Raw genomic sequence first — 18,578 nt, forward strand, 5'->3', positions numbered from 1 at the left:
GAGAAACTTATCATCTTTAATGTAGATGTTTTATCAATGGTGCTGTATAGAAGGAGAAGTTTTGAAACTACTGTAAAAATAAGACCGATAACCGGAAGCAGGAGACTTAAGTCCAAACCCTGACTCCAGGGAACTCCTGACTCCAAGGAACATTCATTGACAGGAGCTCATCAAATGCCTCCATACCGACACTGAAACCAAGCACCACACAAGGGCCAATAAGTTCCAGGGCAAGACATACCAAGCAAATTCTCCAGCAACAAAGGAACACAGCCCTGAGCTTCAAGATACAGGCTGCCCAAAGTCACCCCAAAACTATAGACATCTCATAACTCATTACTGGACATTTCATTGCACTCCAGAGAGAAGAAATACAGCTCCACCCACCAGAACACCGACACAAGCTTCCCTAACCAGGAAACCTTGACAAGCCACCTGTACAAACCCACACACAGTGAGGAAACGCCACAATAAAGAGAACTCCACAAACTGCCAGAATACAGAAAGGACACCCCAAACTCAGCAATTTAAACAAGATGAAGAGACAGAGGAATACTCAGCAGATAAAGGAACAGGATAAATGCCCACCAAACCAAACAAAAGAGGAAGAGATAGGGAATCTACCTGATAAAGAATTCCGAATAATGATAGTGAAATTGATCCAAAATCTTGAAACTAAAATGGAATCACAGATAAATAGCCTGGAGACAAGGATTGAGAAGATGCAAGAAAGGTTTAACAAGGACCTAGAAGAAATAAAAAAGAGTCAATATATAATGAATAATGCAATAAATGAAATTAAAAACACTCTGGAGGCAACAAATAGTAGGATAACAGAGGCAGAAGACAGGATTAGTGAATTAGAAGATAGAATGGTAGAAATAAATGAATCAGAGAGGATAAAAGAAAAATGAATTAAAAGAAATGAGGACAATCTCAGAGACCTCCAGGACAATATTAAACGCTACAACATTCGAATCATAGGGATTCCAGAAGACGAAGACAAAAAGAAAGACCATGAGAAAATACTTGAGGAGATAATAGTTGAAAACTTCCCTAAACTGGGGAAGGAAATAATCACCCAAGTCCAAGAAACCCAGAGAATCCCAAACAGGATAAACCCAAGGCGAAACACCCCAAGACACATATTAATCAAATTAACAAAGATCAAGCACAAAGAACAAATATTAAAAGCAGCAAGGGAAAAACAACAAATAACACACAAGGGAATTCCCATAAGGATAACAGCTGATCTTTCAATAGAAACTCTTCAAGCCAGGAGGGAATGGCAAGACATACTTAAAATGATGAAAGAAAATAACCTACAGCCCAGATTATTGTACCCAGCAAGGATCTCATTCAAGTATGAAGGAGAAATCAAAAGCTTTTCAGACAAGCAAAAGCTGAGAGAATTCTGCACCACCAAACCAGCTCTCCAACAAATACTAAAGGATATTCTCTAGACAGGAAACACAAAAACGGTGTATAAACTCGAACCCAAAACAATAAAGTAAATGGCAACGGGAACATACTTATCAGTAATTACCTTAAATGTAAATGGGTTGAATGCCCCAACCAAAAGACAAAGACTGGCTGAATGGATACAAAAACAAGACCCCTACATATGTTGTCTACAAGAGACCCACCTCAAAACAGGGGACACATACAGACTGAAAGTGAAGGGCTGGAAAAAGATTTTCCATGCAAATAGGGACCAAAAGAAAGCAGGAGTAGCAATACTCATATCAGATAAAATAGACTTTAAAACAAAGGCTGTGAAAAGAGACAAAGAAGGTCACTACATAATGATCAAAGGATCAATCCAAGAAGAAGATATAACAATTATAAATATATATGCACCCAACACGGGAGCACCACAGTACGTAAGACAAATGCTAACAAGTATGAAAGGAGAAATTAACAATAACACAATAATAGTGGGAGACTTTAATACCCCACTTACACCTATGGATAGATCAACTAAACAGAAAATTAACAAGGAAACACAAACTTTAAACGATACAATAGACCAGTTAGACCTAATTGATATCTATAGGTCATTTCATCCCAAAACAATGAATTTCACCTTTTTCTCAAGTGCACACGGAACCTTCTCCAGGATAGATCACATCCTGGGCCATAAAGCTAGCCTTGGAAAATTCAAAAATATAGAAATCATTCCAAGAATTTTTTCTGACCACAATACAGTAAGATTAGATCTCAATTACAGGAGAAAAACTATTAAAAATTCCAACATATGGAGGCTGAACAACACGCTGCTGAATAACCAACAAATCACAGAAGAAATCAAAAAAGAAATCAAAATTTGCATAGAAACGAATGAAAATGAAAACACAACAACCCAAAACCTATGGGACACGGTAAAAGCAGTCCTAAGGGGAAAGTTCATAGCAATACAGGCACACCTCAAGGAACAAGAAAAAAGTCAAATAAATAACCTAACTCTACACCTAAAGCAACTAGAAAAGGAAGAAATGAAGAACCCCTGGGTTAGTAGAAGGAAAGAAATCTTAAAAATTAGAGCAGAAATAAATGCAAAAGAAACAAAAGAGACCATAGCAAAAATCAACAAAACCAAAAGCTGGTTCTTTGAAAGGATAAATAAAATTGACAAACCATTAGCCAGACTCATCAAGAAACAAAGGGAGAAAAATAAAATCAACAAAATTAGAAACGAAAATGGAGAGATCACAACAGACAACACAGAAATACAAAGGATCATAAGAGACTACTATCAACAATTATATGCCAATAAAATGGACAACGTGGAAGAAATGGACAAATTCTTAGAAAAGTACAACTTTCCAAAACTGGACCAGGAAGAAATAGAAAATCTTAACAGACCCATCACAAGCATGGAAATTGAAACTGTAATAAAAAATCTTCCAGCAAACAAAAGCCCCGGTCCAGACAGCTTCACAGCTGAATTCTACCAAAAATTTAGAGAAGAGCTAACACCTATCCTGCTCAAACTCTTCCAGAAAATTGCAGAGGAAGGTAAACTTCCAAACTCATTCTATGAGGCCACCATCACCCTAATACCAAAACCTGACAAAGATCCCACAAAAAAAGAAAACTACAGGCCAATATCACTGATGAACATAGATGCAAAAATCCTTAACAAAATTCTAGCAATCAGAATCCAACAACATATTAAAAAGATCATACACCATGATCAAGTGGGCTTTATCCCAGGGATGCAAGGATTCTTCAATATCCGCAAATCAATCAATGTAATACACCATATTAACAAATTGAAAAATAAAAACCATATGATTATTCAATAGATGCAGAGAAAGCCTTTGACAAAATTCAACATCCATTTATGATAAAAACTCTCCAGAAAGCAGGAATAGAAGGAACATACCTCAACATAATAAAAGCTATATATGACAAACCCACAGCAAACATTATCCTCAATGGTGAAAAATTGAAAGCATTTCCTCTAAAGTCAGGAACAAGACAAGGGTGCCCACTTTCACCATTACTATTCAACATAGTTTTGGAAGTTTTGGCCACAGCAATCAGAGCAGAAAAAGAAATAAAAGGAATCCAAATTGGAAAAGAAGAAGTAAAACTCTCACTATTTGCAGATGACATGATCCTCTACATAGAAAACCCTAAAGAGTCCACCAGAAAATTACTAGAAATAATCAATGACTACAGTAAAGTTGCAGGATATAAAATCAACACACAGAAATCCCTTGCATTCCTATACACTAATAATGAGAAAACAGAAAAGAAATTAAGGAAACAATTCCATTCACCATTGCAATGGAAAGAATAAAATACTTAGGAATATATCTACCTAAAGAAACTAAAGACCTATATATAGAAAACTATAAAACACTGGTGAAAGAAATCAAAGAGGACACTAATAGATGGAGAAATATACCATGTTCATGGATTGGAAGAATCAATATAGTGAAAATGAGTATACTACCCAAAGCAATTTATAGATTCAACGCAATCCCTATCAAGCTACCAACAGTATTCTTCACAGAGCTAGAACAAATAATTTCACAATTTGTATGGAAATACAAAAAAACCTCGAATAGCCAAAGCGATCTTGAGAAAGAAGAATGGAATTGGAGGAATCAACCTACCTGACTTCAGGCTCTACTACAAAGCCACAGTTATCAAGACAGTATGGTACTGGCACAAAGACAGAAATATTGATCAATGGAATAAAATAGAAAGCCCAGAGATAATTCCACGCACATATGGACACCTTATCTTTGACAAAGGAGGCAAGAATATACAATGGATTAAAGACAATCTCTTTAACAAGTGGTGCTGGGAAATCTGGTCAACCACTTGTAAAAGAATGAAACTGGACCACTTTCTAACACCATACACAAAAATAAACTCAAAATGGATTAAAGATCTAAACGTAAGACCAGAAACTATAAAACTGCTAGAGGAGAACATAGGCAAAACACTCTCCGACATACATCACAGCAGGATCCTCTATGACCCACCTCCCAGAATATTGGAAATAAAAGCAAAAATAAACAAATGGGACCTAATTAACCTTAAAAGCTTCTGCACAACAAAGGAAACTATTAGCAAGGTGAAAAGACAGCCTTCAGAATGGGAGAAAATAATAGCAAATGAAGCAACCGACAAACAACTAATCTCAAAAATATACAAGCAACTCCTACAGCTCAACTCCAGAAAAATAAACGACCCAATCAAAAAATGGGCCAAAGAACTAAATAGACATTTCTCCAAAAAAGACATACAGATGGCTAACAAACACATGAAAAGATGCTCAACATCACTCATTATCAGAGAAATGCAAATCAAAACCACTATGAGGTACCATTTCACACCAGTCAGAATGGCTGCGATCCAAAAGTCTACAAATAATAAATGCTGGAGAGGGTGTGGAGAAAAGGGAACCCTCTTACACTGTTGGTGGGAATGCAAACTAGTACAGCCACTATGGAGAACAGTGTGGAGATTCCTTAAAAAACTGGAAATAAAACTGCCTTATGATCCAGCAACCCCACTGCTGGGCATACACACTGAGGAAACCAGAAGGGAAAGAGACACGTGTACCCCAATGTTCATCGCAGCACTGTTTATAATAGCCAAGACATGGAAGCAACCTAGATGTCCATCAGCAGATGAATGGATAAGAAAGCTGTGGTACATATACACAATGGAGTATTACTCAGCCATTAAAAAGAATACATTTGAATCAGTTCTAATGAGGTGGATGAAACTGGAGCCTATTATACAGAGTGAAGTAAGCCAGAAGAAAAAACACCAATACAGTATACTAACGCATATATATGGAATTTAGAAAGATGGTAACAATAACCCTGTTTACGAGACAGCAAAAGAGACACTGATGTATAGAACAGTCTTATGGACTCTGTGGTAGAGGGAGAGGGTGGGAAGATTTGGGAGAATGGCAATGAAACATGTAAAATATCATGTAGGAAACGAGTTGCCAGTCCAGGTTTGATGCATGATGCTGGATGCTTGGGGCTGGTGCACTGGGACGGCCCAGAGGGATGGTATGGGGAGGGAGGAGGGAGGAGGGTTCGGGATGGGGAACACATGTATACCTGTGGCGGATTCATTTTGATATTTGGCAAAACTAATACAATTATGTAAAGTTTAAAAATAAAATAAAATTAGAGAGAAAAAAAAAAAAAGAAAATAGACAAGGAAAATAAGCTTCCAAGTCACAAGAAGAGTTGTTAAACAAAACTTTCAGAAAAAGAATGTCTTCCTATACCAAAATATATTTCCAAAATCTCATATTAGGTCATCTTTTAAGAAGATTACAAGATAAAATCAACTACATTTGGAAAAAAAAAACTTTGAGTTTTCAACAGAGCAGTAGATTAAGTACACAATAATCTCATGAAAAGGATAAGATGTTGACTGTGGTTGACAGGACTAAAGAGAATTGTTTAAGGTTGGAGAGATTCACATACATTTGTAGCATAAGAAAAAAAAATAACATTGTTCCTTCATTTCAATATTGGTATAAAATCCTAATTGCATGATTATTTTAAAATCATCTCATTTTCTATTATATATATCTTTCAAGATGTTTTACTGGTGTCAGCATATTCATTCAAGACTTTCTATATCTCTTTGTTCATGTAATAACAGGACTATAACAAAACTGTTCTTTACAAGGTACCCTGTAGCACAGCTAAGGACAATGATCGTAGGGCTGGAGAAAGTAGCTTCCAATGATCAGGATGATGAGTGCAATCAGGAAATAAATATTTATTGAAAACTTTGACCTGTAAACTAATGAGAGGAAAGTACAGTGGGGAGTTTTCTGATAACTAACCCCATGAGGGAAAGTGATGCTGTCTGCTGCAGTGCAGGGCAGAAGTCCCGTATGGAACCCATTTCCCTTTCTGTTATGCCCTGAGGTACTGGCAAATATAATTGCAAGTCTGCCTTTTGAGGGACTTAAAGGATATCAAGGATGAAGAGACCCAGATAAATAGAAGAGTTTCTGTGGTCTTTGGTAGAGGTAAGTGCAGAAGACTCAGGCTTGGAAAGAAGGTATTCACTCACTGTGCATGAAAAGAATAATCTTATTCCATGAAGATTGCATTATTATATAATATGGATTATTATAGATTGCATTATTATTACATTGAATATAAAAAATTAGAGGCTTTGAATTTTGGTGAGAGGCAATGGAAAGTTTAGAAGAAACTCTGCCTACTGAAATACTAGGCCGAGGTATATGTGAAACAGAATACTCCATTTATGATGCCATCTTTTGAAAGATTACTTTGTCCAGACTTGATTGTGACTCTCATCAAAATTGAGTTGTCATACTTTTCTTTCCAAACATTCCTCAGTTTTCTTTGCTAGATTATTCATGACGGTCCTGTGGGTTTAATCATAATTGCACGTGGTGGCCTTGCTCCAAGTTGATTTATTTGACACCAACTCATATTTTGCTTGTCAACCCTTTTCAGGAGGAACTCATGCTTGAGAAGGTAAAACAACCAAGTTGTAATACAATAAATGATCCTTATGTCATGCCATAAATATATGTAATACAATAAATATAATGATGATCCTTATGTAATACAATAAATATAATGTGGACACTCCAATGTAATGGTGCCCAATATTTTGGAGTGTTTAGTACATTTCTAACATACTTTAAGCATTTAAATATATTTACTTTGTCTATGCTAGGTTTTCTCATTTGTAAAGTGGGGTTAATAATGCTATCTTATTAGAGCATTTTGAGCGTTAAGTGAGAAATATATACTTATGCTAGTCTCAGTTAGTGACTCAGTACTATGTAATACACTACTGACTTTGCACACAATATTCATAACACTATGTAATACAGTACGGCCTTCCCAGGTGGCACTAGTGGTAAAGACGGAGAAGGCGATGGCACCCTACTCCAGTACTCTTGCCTGGAGAATCCCATGGACCGAGGAGCCTGGTAGGCTGCAGTCCATGGGGTCGCGAAGAGTCGGACACGACTGAATGACTTCACTTTCACTTTCAGGCACTGGAAGAGGAAATGAATTCTTGCCTGGAGAATCCCGGGGACAGGGAAGCCTGCTGGGCTGTTGTCTATGGCGTCGCACATAATCGGGCACGACTGACTCGACTTAGCAGCAGCAGCAGCAGCAGCAGCAGCAGCGGTAAAGAATCAGCCTGCCTATGCAGGAGACTCCAGAGACGAGAGTTCGATCCCAGGGTTGGGACGAACCCCTGGAGGAGGAAATGGCAAACCCTCCAGTATTCTTGCCTAGGAAAGCCTAGGAAATGCCTGGGGGAGCTACAGTCCATGGGGTCACAAGGAGTTGGACATGTCTGAGTGATTGAACAATCAATGCAGTAATACAGAATTCACAATATGAATCGTATTATGCTATATTATTTTTATTATGTTTAACCATTCTCAGAAACTTATGAGCTAGTTTCTATTAGTAATTAGCAGACAGGGTGTTATTTAACATAGTCAGATGAGCTTCATGGATTAGTAGAGGAGGAAGCACAAAGCAGAAGTTAAAATAAAATGACTTTAGTGTTATGAATTGGACTTTAGTCAATGCAAAAAGAATACCCAGCTGTGGATGTGACTGGTGATAGAAGCAAGGTCCAATGCTGTAAAGAGCAATATTGCATAGGAACCTGGAATGTCAGGTCCATGAATCAAGGCAAACTAGAAGTGGTCAAACAAGAGATGGCAAGAGTGAGTGTCGGCATTCTAGGAATCAGTTAACTAAAATGGACTGGAATGGGTGAATTTAGCTCAGATGACCATTATATCTACTACTGCGGGCAGGAATCTCTCAGAAGAAATGGAGTAGTCATCATGGTCACAAAGGAGTCTGAAATGCAGTACTTGGATGCAATCTCAAAAACGACAGAATGATCTCAGTTCGTTTTCAAGGCAAACCATTCAATATCACAGTAATCCAAGTCTATGCCCCAACCAGTAATGCTGAAGAAGCTGAAATTGAACGGTTCTATGAAGAACTACAAGACTTTTTAGAACTAACACCCAAAATAGATGTCCTTTTCATTATAGGGGACTAGAATGCAAAAGTAGGAAGTAAGAAACTTCTGGAGTAACAGGCAAATTTGGCCTTGGAATACGGAATGAAGCAGGGCAAAGACTAACAGAGTTTTGCCAAGAAAATGCACTGGTCATAACAAACACCCTCTTCCAACAACTCAAGAGAAGACTCTATACATGGACATCACCAGATGGTCAACACTGAAATCAGATTGATTATATTCTTTGCAGCCAAAGATGGAGAAGCTCTATACAGTCAGCAAAAACAAGACCAGGAGCTGACTGTGGCTCAGATCATGAACTCCTTATTGCCAAATTCAGACTTAAATTGAAGAAAGTAGGGAAAACCACTAGACCATTCAGGTACGACCTAAATCAAATCCCTTATGATTATACAGTGGAAGTGAGAAATAGATTTAAGGGCCTAGATCTGATAGATAGAGTGCCTGATGAACTATGAAATGAGGTCGTGACATTGTACAGGAGACAGGGATCAAGACCATCCCCATGGAAAAGAAATGCAGAAAAGCAAAATGGCTGTCTGGGGAGGCCTTACAAATAGCTGTGAAAAGAAGAGAAGCAAAAAGCAAAGGAGAAAAGGAAAGATATAAACATCTGAATGCAGAGTTCCAAAGAATAGCAAGAAGGGATAAGAAAGCCTTCTTCAGCAATCAATGCAAAGAAATAGAGGAAAACAACAGAATGGGAAAGACTAGAGATCTCTTCAAGAAAATTAGAGATACCAAGGGAACATTTCATGAAAAGATGGGCTTGATAAAGGACAGAAATGGTATGGACCTAACAGAAGCAGAAGATATTAAGAAGAGATGGCAAGAATACACAGAAGAACTGTACAAAAAAGATCTTCATGACCCAGATAATCACGGTGGTGTGATCACTGACCTAGAGCCAGACAGCCTGGAATTTGAAGTCAAGTGGGCCTTAGAAAGCATCACTACAAACAAAGCCAGTGGAGGTGATGGAATTCCAGTTGAGCTGTTCCAAATCCTGAAAGATGATGCTGTGAAAGTGCTGCACTCAATATGCCAGCAAATTTGGAAAACTCAGCAGTGGCCACAGGACTGGAAAAGGTCAGTTTTCCTTCCAATCCCAAAGAAAGGCAATGCCAAAGAATGCTCAAACTACCACACAATTGCACTCATCTCACACACTAATAAAGTAATGCTCAAAATTCTCCAAGCCAGGCTTCAGCAATATGTGAACTGTGAACTTCCTGATGTTCTAGCTGGCTTTAGAAAAGGCAGAGGTACCAGAGATCAAATTGCCAACATCCACTGGATCATGGGAAAAAGCAAGAGAGTTCCAGAAAAACATCTATTTCTGCTTTATTGACTATGCCAAAGCCTTTGACTGTGTGATCACAATAAACTGTGGAAAATTCTGAAAGAGATGGGAATACCAGACCACCTGATCTGCCTCTTGAGAAATTTGTATGCAGGTCAGGAAGCAACAGTTAGAACTGGATATGGAACAACAGACTGGTTCCAAATAGGAAAAGGAGTACATCAAGGCTGTATATTGTCACCCTGCTTATTTAACTTATATGCAGAGTACCTCAGGAGAAACGCTGGACTGGAAGAAACACAAGCTGGAATCAAGATTGCTGAGAGAAATATCAATAACCTCAGATATGCAGATGATACCACCTTTATGGCAGAAAGTGAAGAGGAACTAAAAAGCCTCTTGATGAAAGTGAAAGTGGAGAGTGAAAAAGTTGGCTTAAAGCTTAACATTCAGAAAATGAAGATCATGGCATCTGGTCCCATCACTTCATGGGAAATAGATGGGTAAACAGTGGAAAGAGTGTCAGACTTTATTTTTTTGGGCTCCAAAATCACTGCAGATGGTGACTGTAGCCATAAAATTAAAAGACACTGACTCGTTGGAAGGAAAGTTATGATCAACCTAGATAGTATATTCAAAAGCAGAGACATTACTTTGCCAATAAAGGTTCGTCTAGTCAAGGCTATGGTTTTTCCTGTGGTCATGTGTGGATGTGAGAGTTGGACTGTGAAGAAGGCTGAGCACTAAAGAATTGATGCTTTTGAACTGTGGTATTGTAGAAGACTCTTGAGAGTCCCTTGAACTGCAAGGAGATCCAACCAGTCCTTTCTGAAGGAGATCAACCCTGTGATTTCTTTGGAAGGAATGGTGCTAAAGCTGAAACTCCAGTACTTTGGCCACCTCATAGGAAGAGTTGACTCATTGGAAAAGACTCTGATGCTGGGAGGGATTGAGGGCAGGAGGAGAAGGGGACGACAGAGGATGAGATGTCTAGATAGCATCACTGACTCGATGGACGTGAGTCTGGGTGAACTCCGGGAGTTGGTGATGGACAGGGAGGTCTGGCGTGCTGCGATTCATGGGGTCGCAAAAAGTTGGACACGGCTGAGCGACTGAACTAACTGAACCCTTTCACTAAGCTGCCTGTTAAGCATGTTTTAAGTCTTTTGTAGTCATTAACTTAATCCTAAGTATACCTATGAAAGGGTACTATCATTAATCTCATTTTGCAGATGAATATTTGAGACAGACAGATCAAGCAATTTCCCAAAAGACACATAGATAATAACAAATTTAACTGAGATTTCAATGTAGACTCCAGGTCTACATGCCCTAGAACAGAGATCTCCAAAGAGAAATGTGCAAGATGGCCCAAGGGTGGAAAAAGAAAATAATAGTACTTCTGTTATGTTTATTTTTACTCATGCTTCTTACTTTAAGATATTATGTATTGTTAGATAATGTGTGCATGTGTGTGTGTTAGTCACTCAGTCATGTATGAATCTTTGAGACCCTGTAGGCTGTATGTAGCTCCCCAGGCTTCTCTGTCCATGAGATTCCCCAGGCAAGAATGCTGGAGTTGTTTGCCGTGCCCTGTCCGTCATAATATAGTACATGCACATAGTTTTTGTTTTACATTTTAAAGTCTTTATTGAATTCATTAAAACATTGTTTCTGTTTTATGTTTTGGCTAAGAGGCATGTGGGATCCTAGTGTCTCAACCAGGGTAGAACACACAGCCCCTGTATTGGAAGGTGAAGTCTTTTCTACCTGACCACCAGGGAAGTCCCTGTGCATAACTTTTAAATACAAACACTTATATTAGAAGTTAAGCTAAAAATACTTTTAACTGTTTTTTTTTTTTTTTTAAACCACTAAAAACATTTGGGAAAATCTATTTCTGCAATAGTGACTCTGGTGGAGTAAGTGAAAAAAAATATAGAATGTTGGTCACTTTTTATAAAGTTAGGGAAAAAACATAAAACTTTCAAGTTATTTCTTCTTATTCATTCAAGTTATTTATCAATACACTAAATATTCTTCCTTGTGAGCTGGTATGTTGTTCACTGTTCAGTCACTAAATTGTGTCCAAGTCTTTGCGACCCCATGGACTGCAGCATGCCAGGCTTCCTGTCCTTCACCATCTCCCAGAGTTTGTTCAAACTCATGTTCATTGAGTTGGTGATGCCATCCAACCATCTCATCCTCTGTAGTCCCCTTCTCTGGCCTTCAGTCTTTCCTAGCATCAGGGTCTTTTCCAGTGAGTCAACTCTTTGCATCAGGTGGCCAAAGTATTGAAGCTTCAGCTTCAGCATCAGTCCTTCAGGGTTGATTTCCCTTAGGACTGACTGGTTTGATCTCCTTGAGCTGGTGTGTACCCTTTCCTTTATTCACAGGTAGTTCTACTGGGGATATGGAGATGTGGAAACCTATTAGCAGTGACTGAATTTGTCATCACTTGCTTTCCTCAGATCCAGGAAGGTAGTCTTCTGTACTTCTTTCCTTTACTTTTCATCTATATTTTTACTGTCATTGGAAATCTATTGATCTTTTTGCAGTAAGGCTGGATACCCAGCTCCACAATCCCATGTATAATTTCATCAGTATCTTTCCCTTTCTGGAATCTGGTGTACCACAGCCATCATTCCCAAGATGCTCTACAATCTCATCAGTGAAATAAAAGATGTTCTCTATTAATGGCTGCCTCTTGCAAATATATTTCTTCCATTTACCAAGAAATTCAGAGGAAATCTTGCTAACACCATAGGCATTGACAGATATGTTGCAATCTGCAACCCTCTTCGCTATCAAATGATCATGACTACCCGTCTTTGTGCTCAGCTTTCTGCAGGCTCCTGCATCTTTGGCTTCCTCATCCTGCTTCCTCAGATTGTAATGATTTCAACATAGCCTTTCTGTGGTCCCAGTAAAGTCCATCAAATCTTCTGTGACTTTGTCCCAGTTCTGAGCCTGGCCTGCACAGACACATCCATGATTCTGATTGAGGATGTGGTCCTTGCTGCGGCCATCACCATTACTGTCTTAATCATTGCCCTGTCCTATATAAGAGTTGTCACCATGATCCTGAAAATTTCTTCTGCTGAAAGTCAACAGAAGGCTTTTGGTACCTATGCAGGCCGTATCACAGTTTTCCTGATATTTTTTGACAGTGTGTCCCTCATGTACTTGTGTTTCAATACCCCTTATTCACCTGTTTTGGACACAGCTGTTGCACTGATGTTTACTCTTCTTCCCCCAATCTTCAGTCCTATCATCTATAGTCTGAGAAAAAAGGACATGAAGGATGCAATTAGAAAACTCTTCTGTATTCAAAGAGTGTTGAACACATCTGGAGGTTAACTCTGAGCCACAGATTGCCTTTCACTCTTAATATTTCTCTAACAGATTAAAATATGAAATTATTCTCTCTCTAATTTTTGTCACATTGAGCCATCTGTCTGCTATCCTGATTATTTTATTTTATTATTATTTTATTGGGAAAACACATTTATGTTCTGCCATCGCTATGAAACTTGATGGGTATTTCATCAAGAATTTTATTATGGAGCTTAAAGATTTCCTTCTGAAAAGTTACAAGTAAAGGAAAAATTTCTCACCACTTTAGAGGGTTAGAATTACACTTCAGAAGCTGGCCAAGTGCTTCAAGGCATTATGTCTTTATTCAGGAAATAGACCTTTGGCATATTTTCTATATAATTATGAATTATGTATTACTTGATTCAGTTCAGTTCAGTTCAGTCACTCAGTTGTGTCTGACTCTTTGCGACCTTATGGACTGCAGCATAATAGTCTTCTTTGTTCATCACCAACTCCCAGAGCCTACTCAAACTCAAGTCCATTGCATCACTGATGCTATCCAACCATCTCATCCTCTGTCTTCCCCTTCTCCTCTTGTCTTCAATCTTTCCCAGCATCAGAGTTTTTTCCAGTGGGTCAGTTCTTTGCATCAGATGGCCAAACTATTGGAGTTTCAGCTTCAACATCAGTCCTTCCAATGAATATTCAGGACTGATTCCCTTTAGGATGGACTGATTGGATCTCCTTGCAGTCCAAGGGACTCTCAAGAGTCTTCTCCAACACCACAGTTCAAAAGCATCAATTCTTTGGCACTCAGCTTTCTTTATAGTCCAACTCTCACATCCATACATGACTACTGGCAAAAACATGACAGACCTTTGTTGGTAAAGTAATGTCTCTACTTTTTAATATGCTGTCTAGGTTGGTCATAGTTTTCTTCCAGGGAGCAAGCATCTTTTTAATTTCATGGCTGCAGTCATCACCTGCAATGATTTTGGAGCCCAAAAAATAAAGTCTGTAACTGTTGCCATTGTTTCCCCATCTATTTGCAATGAAGTGATGGGACCTGATGCCATGATCTTAGTTTTCTGGATGTTGAGTTTTAAGCCAACTTTTTCACTCCCCTCTTTCAGTTTCATCAAGAGGCTCTTTAAATCTTTTTTACTTTCTGCCATAACGTTGGTGTCATCTGCATATCTGAGGTTATAGATACTTCTCCCAGCAATCTTGATTCCAGCTTGTGCTTCATCCAATCTGGCATTTCACATGATGTACTCTGCATATAAGTTAAATAAGCAGGGTGGCAATATACAGCCTTGACGTGCTCCTTTCCTGATTTGGAACCAGTCTGTTGTTTCATGTCCAGCTCTAGCTTGCTTCTGACCTGCATACAGATTTCTCAGTAGGCAGGTTAGGTGGTCTGGTATTCCCATTACCTGCTTAGGTTTGTCCAGAAGCACATAGCTAAGAAAAAAGCAAAAATAGTACTTTCAGAAGTAAATTACACTGTGATTTTTAGTTATAACTTGTTTATTACAATAAGCATATATATTTAGTAAGACTAAATTCTCAATATTGTTAGACATGTCCATAAGAAAACTAGAGTGTGGAATCATAGAATTGTAGAGTCACACGCACTGCAACTATTGAAGCCTGCTTGCTCTAGATTTCATGTTCTGAAGCGAGGGAAGCAATGAGAAGCCCACATATTGCAACTAGAGTGTAGCCCCATCTCACTGAAACTAGAGAAAAGTCCACTCATCAATGAAGTCCCAGAACAGTATATAAACAAAATTATTTTTTAAAAAAGTAATTGACTTTCTCAGATTTTCCGAGAATACTATATACTCTGTGAATAGAGGAATTTAAGAAAAGACACATTTTATAAAAGAGCAGGGAGAAGAAATTTTTCTTGCTCTGAAAGCAATGAACTCATTGACATTAGAGAACAAACAGACTGTGGAAGTCTGTCCTTCCACACTGCTGCCACTGATGCCCGTTTGCCACCATTTACTTGAGTTACCATGACAACTCTCTTCAGGATTCAGGCCCACAGTTAAAGCTAGTCTGCTAGGTTAACCAAAGAAGGCACTGTTGTCATTCGATCCTTTTTATCTAGATTTCCTATCACCTGGATAAGGACAAATATAGGCTAATTAATGAAGCATTTCCTTTTTAAAAGCAAATTGTCACTCTCCTTTTTTGTAAATTTATGCTTTTCTTATAGAAATAATTTTATTCCTAAAAACAGTGAACAGATGAAATGTAGATTATGTCTGAAAAAATAAATTTGCCAAATGCTGCTGATTCTAAAAACAGTTTTCATGGAAGAAAATTAGATAATTGCATATTCAAAGGGGCATATAAAATATTTCTTAACTTTAAATTTCTATTTTAGTAGAAATTTAGTAGAAATATCAAGGAAAAATATTTCCTGATTATTTTCAATGATTAAAAACAAACACGTTATGCACAATGGTAGTTAATACAAATTTGGCTTCATAATGTATTCTAATCTACTAAATACCATTATTTGATGGAGGTGAGGAGAGAAGCTCTCTAATCCTTCTTCCTAGCATGACAAATCCTTGAACTGTGTTCACTAAACCACTATTTGTGAATGTGCCCAGGATATGACACCATTGTTATGCTACTCTATCTAGAAATTTCGAAGGCATCTTCCATAATACATATAAATATTAATAGGAAAAAAGTTAATATACATATTTTACAATGTTTACCATAAACTGCAAACCAATTAGCTTGAACCAGTAGCAGCCTCACTTAAACAAAGCAATTTTTCAACATTAAGGATGTACAATTAAAAAATACTAAAATTAAGGCATCAAGTTAACTTTATCAACTTAATTTTGCCTTTTCTTGTCAAAATAGATTGTCAAAACTCAGAATTCAGAAGTCTGGTACTTTCAAAAATTCTTTGCTAAGTTTCTCATATTTTTGCTTGGAAATTGCTGCCATCTATTATAAAGTTTTACAAATTATTCTTCTTGATGCCAATAGCTAGAGTCAAAGAAAATGTGATGTAGATAACAGATTGGAAACCTATCATATTGGAAAACTGCCTGTTAAAGGTCCTTGAACAATAATGCTAATGTAGCCTTGTTCTCCAACCAACCAATGGACACAAAAGGGCCAGGCTGCATGAGAAACATGAGAACCATGAAGAAGTGGGATCTGGGGCCCATTGGAGGATTAATTTTTCTGAACTCCCATAACCACAGGTGCTACATACGTAAGTTGGAGGACCAGGATCCACACAAAATCTAGCTTCAAATCCAAGTCACAGAAGGATGTAGGAACCAACAGACTTACACATGGGACATTTATAATCTTTTCCATCATGTTTTTCTGTTTCTCCCATTATGGTAACAACACACATGGCTACAGTTTAGAAATACCCATGGCTGTTTTCATTGATGTCTTTCCTCTTCATACTAGGAAATGCTAGTGTTTTGAATTCTATAGGGTTCTGAGGTAACACTGAATTGATTTTCTGTCTTAAAACTGAATTTTTCACTACAGGAGGCAGAAGAGGCCTTCTGGAGTATGCCACAGCGATGTTATACTGCAGAGTTGAATTAACAAGACAGCTTATAGCTTATTGATTTCAATTTCCACCATTTTTCCTCTCTGCTGAGCTAATTTGGTATTATACAAAGCTGAGTGCATTTCAACACATTGATAATTCCCTCCATATTTCAGTGCTAGAATCTTCTGTGAACTCATTATGTGGATGCATAACAAAACAGCCATTAGTGGTCAAGCCATTCATCTGCCCATCTGACACCTTCAATATGCCACTCTTCTTCCCCAGAAAGATGTTTTTTGATGAGTCAAATCCTGAAGCATGTATCTGTGATGTAAAGGGAAATTATATTCACATATAATTCTAAAAGCAAATCTTGATATAGTGCTTTGTACTGACTGTGTGTCAGAATTATCAATACTTTTACTCCTGGAACTATATCAGTTATTACAAAATTAATGAGACTTTCAGTCAACTGACCAATCTGAAACATTAATGTTGCTATCATGAGCATATTCAGTTACAGCTGCCTGGACCCAGCACTATGCTATACTGGTCTTTGTGGCTTATTTCCTTTGTAACCTAAGAAGAACAAGCCATAACTACAGTGCTGGGCTTCACTCTATTTGCTTTATATCTTAAAAACAAAGCAAATAAACTTTTCCTTCTTCCTTTATCACCATTTGGGAGACAGTCTTTGCACCCTAAGGCAATGAGTTCACCATATTTTGTTGGTGCTTTGGATGGATGATTTTTTTGATCAGAGTATAACATGATTTGGCTGTGTTTTTCTAATCTTTGTTCACTGATCATGAGCCCTAGGATACTTTTACATTTTTTCATCTACTAGCTTCCTATAAAGGATACGTCTTTAAAGAAAACAAATAGAAACGCTGTATAGAGCAAGGTAGTATAAGGAGGCAGAGTGGGTCATGGATCTTCCAAGCCCTGTCTGAATACACCACTCTCTTAGCCCCTCTGTGTGCCCCAATCTAGAAAATTTATATTTTCCAAAAGGTTCTTAAACAAACCAAATGGAGAAAACCAAGGAAAGTTAATTTGCAAAATACAGTACATTTCTAGCCAGGAAATTTCATAAAGCCTTAAAATTCAGAAAATATGATTCATTCTATGTCACACAAAACTTTTGTGCACTTGACCACAGGAGATCACAAGAAGCACCTCTGCTTCTTGATTAGTTGAGAAAAATGATTTTGGAAATGTAAGCAATCAGTTTTTAATATCTCTGTATTTTGTTTGTTTATTTTAAAGGCACGTATGTCACCATTTCACTCCCCAGCACTGCACTGTTATATCCCTCTGTGTATGTAATAGTGTGTGGCATTTAGGGATATGTGTGTGTTTATGAGAATACTACACTGGAATCTGCATTTTCAGGTATGGAGTGATGGTTGGAGAGAGGTTAATGTACATTAAAAATGGGCATATTCTGTTAATAATAGCAAATATTTAACCATAAGTTGCCCTAAGAAAGAATTACAGAAATAATTTTAAATATTCCAAATTTAAATCTATAAAGAAATTATAAAGGTCTTTTAATGTATGACATGTGCTAGTTTGTTATGGTACTGTTAGTGATAAAAGCTAACTAGATTAATGTTCAGTAATAATATTCAATGGAAGAAATTTAAAAATTGAACACTAGAAAACTAATCTAGAGTTTTGACTTGAGAAAATATCATAAAATTTAAAGAAGAAAAATACAATGTCCTGCAAAATAGGTTACATGGAAACTAAAGAAATGAAATTTTAATGAAACTGAAATTCCAGGAATAAAGAGACTAATACCCTGAGGAAATTGTAAAATTTCTACAGTAGATGATAGAA

General features: G+C 37.5%; 2 pseudogenes; one reads left to right on the top strand and one right to left on the bottom strand.

Moving 5' to 3' along the window:
- The first annotated feature begins 6,701 nt into the window (after positions 1-6,701).
- Positions 6,702-13,225, top strand: LOC109556693 (olfactory receptor 6K3-like; annotated as a pseudogene).
- Positions 13,226-16,249: 3,024 nt separating this feature from the next.
- Positions 16,250-17,504, bottom strand: LOC109556694 (E3 ubiquitin-protein ligase pellino homolog 1 pseudogene; annotated as a pseudogene).
- Positions 17,505-18,578: the final 1,074 nt, after the last annotated feature.

Source organism: Bos indicus, chromosome 3 (assembly GCF_029378745.1).
Source record: "Bos indicus isolate NIAB-ARS_2022 breed Sahiwal x Tharparkar chromosome 3, NIAB-ARS_B.indTharparkar_mat_pri_1.0, whole genome shotgun sequence".
NCBI lineage: Eukaryota > Metazoa > Chordata > Mammalia > Artiodactyla > Bovidae > Bos > Bos indicus.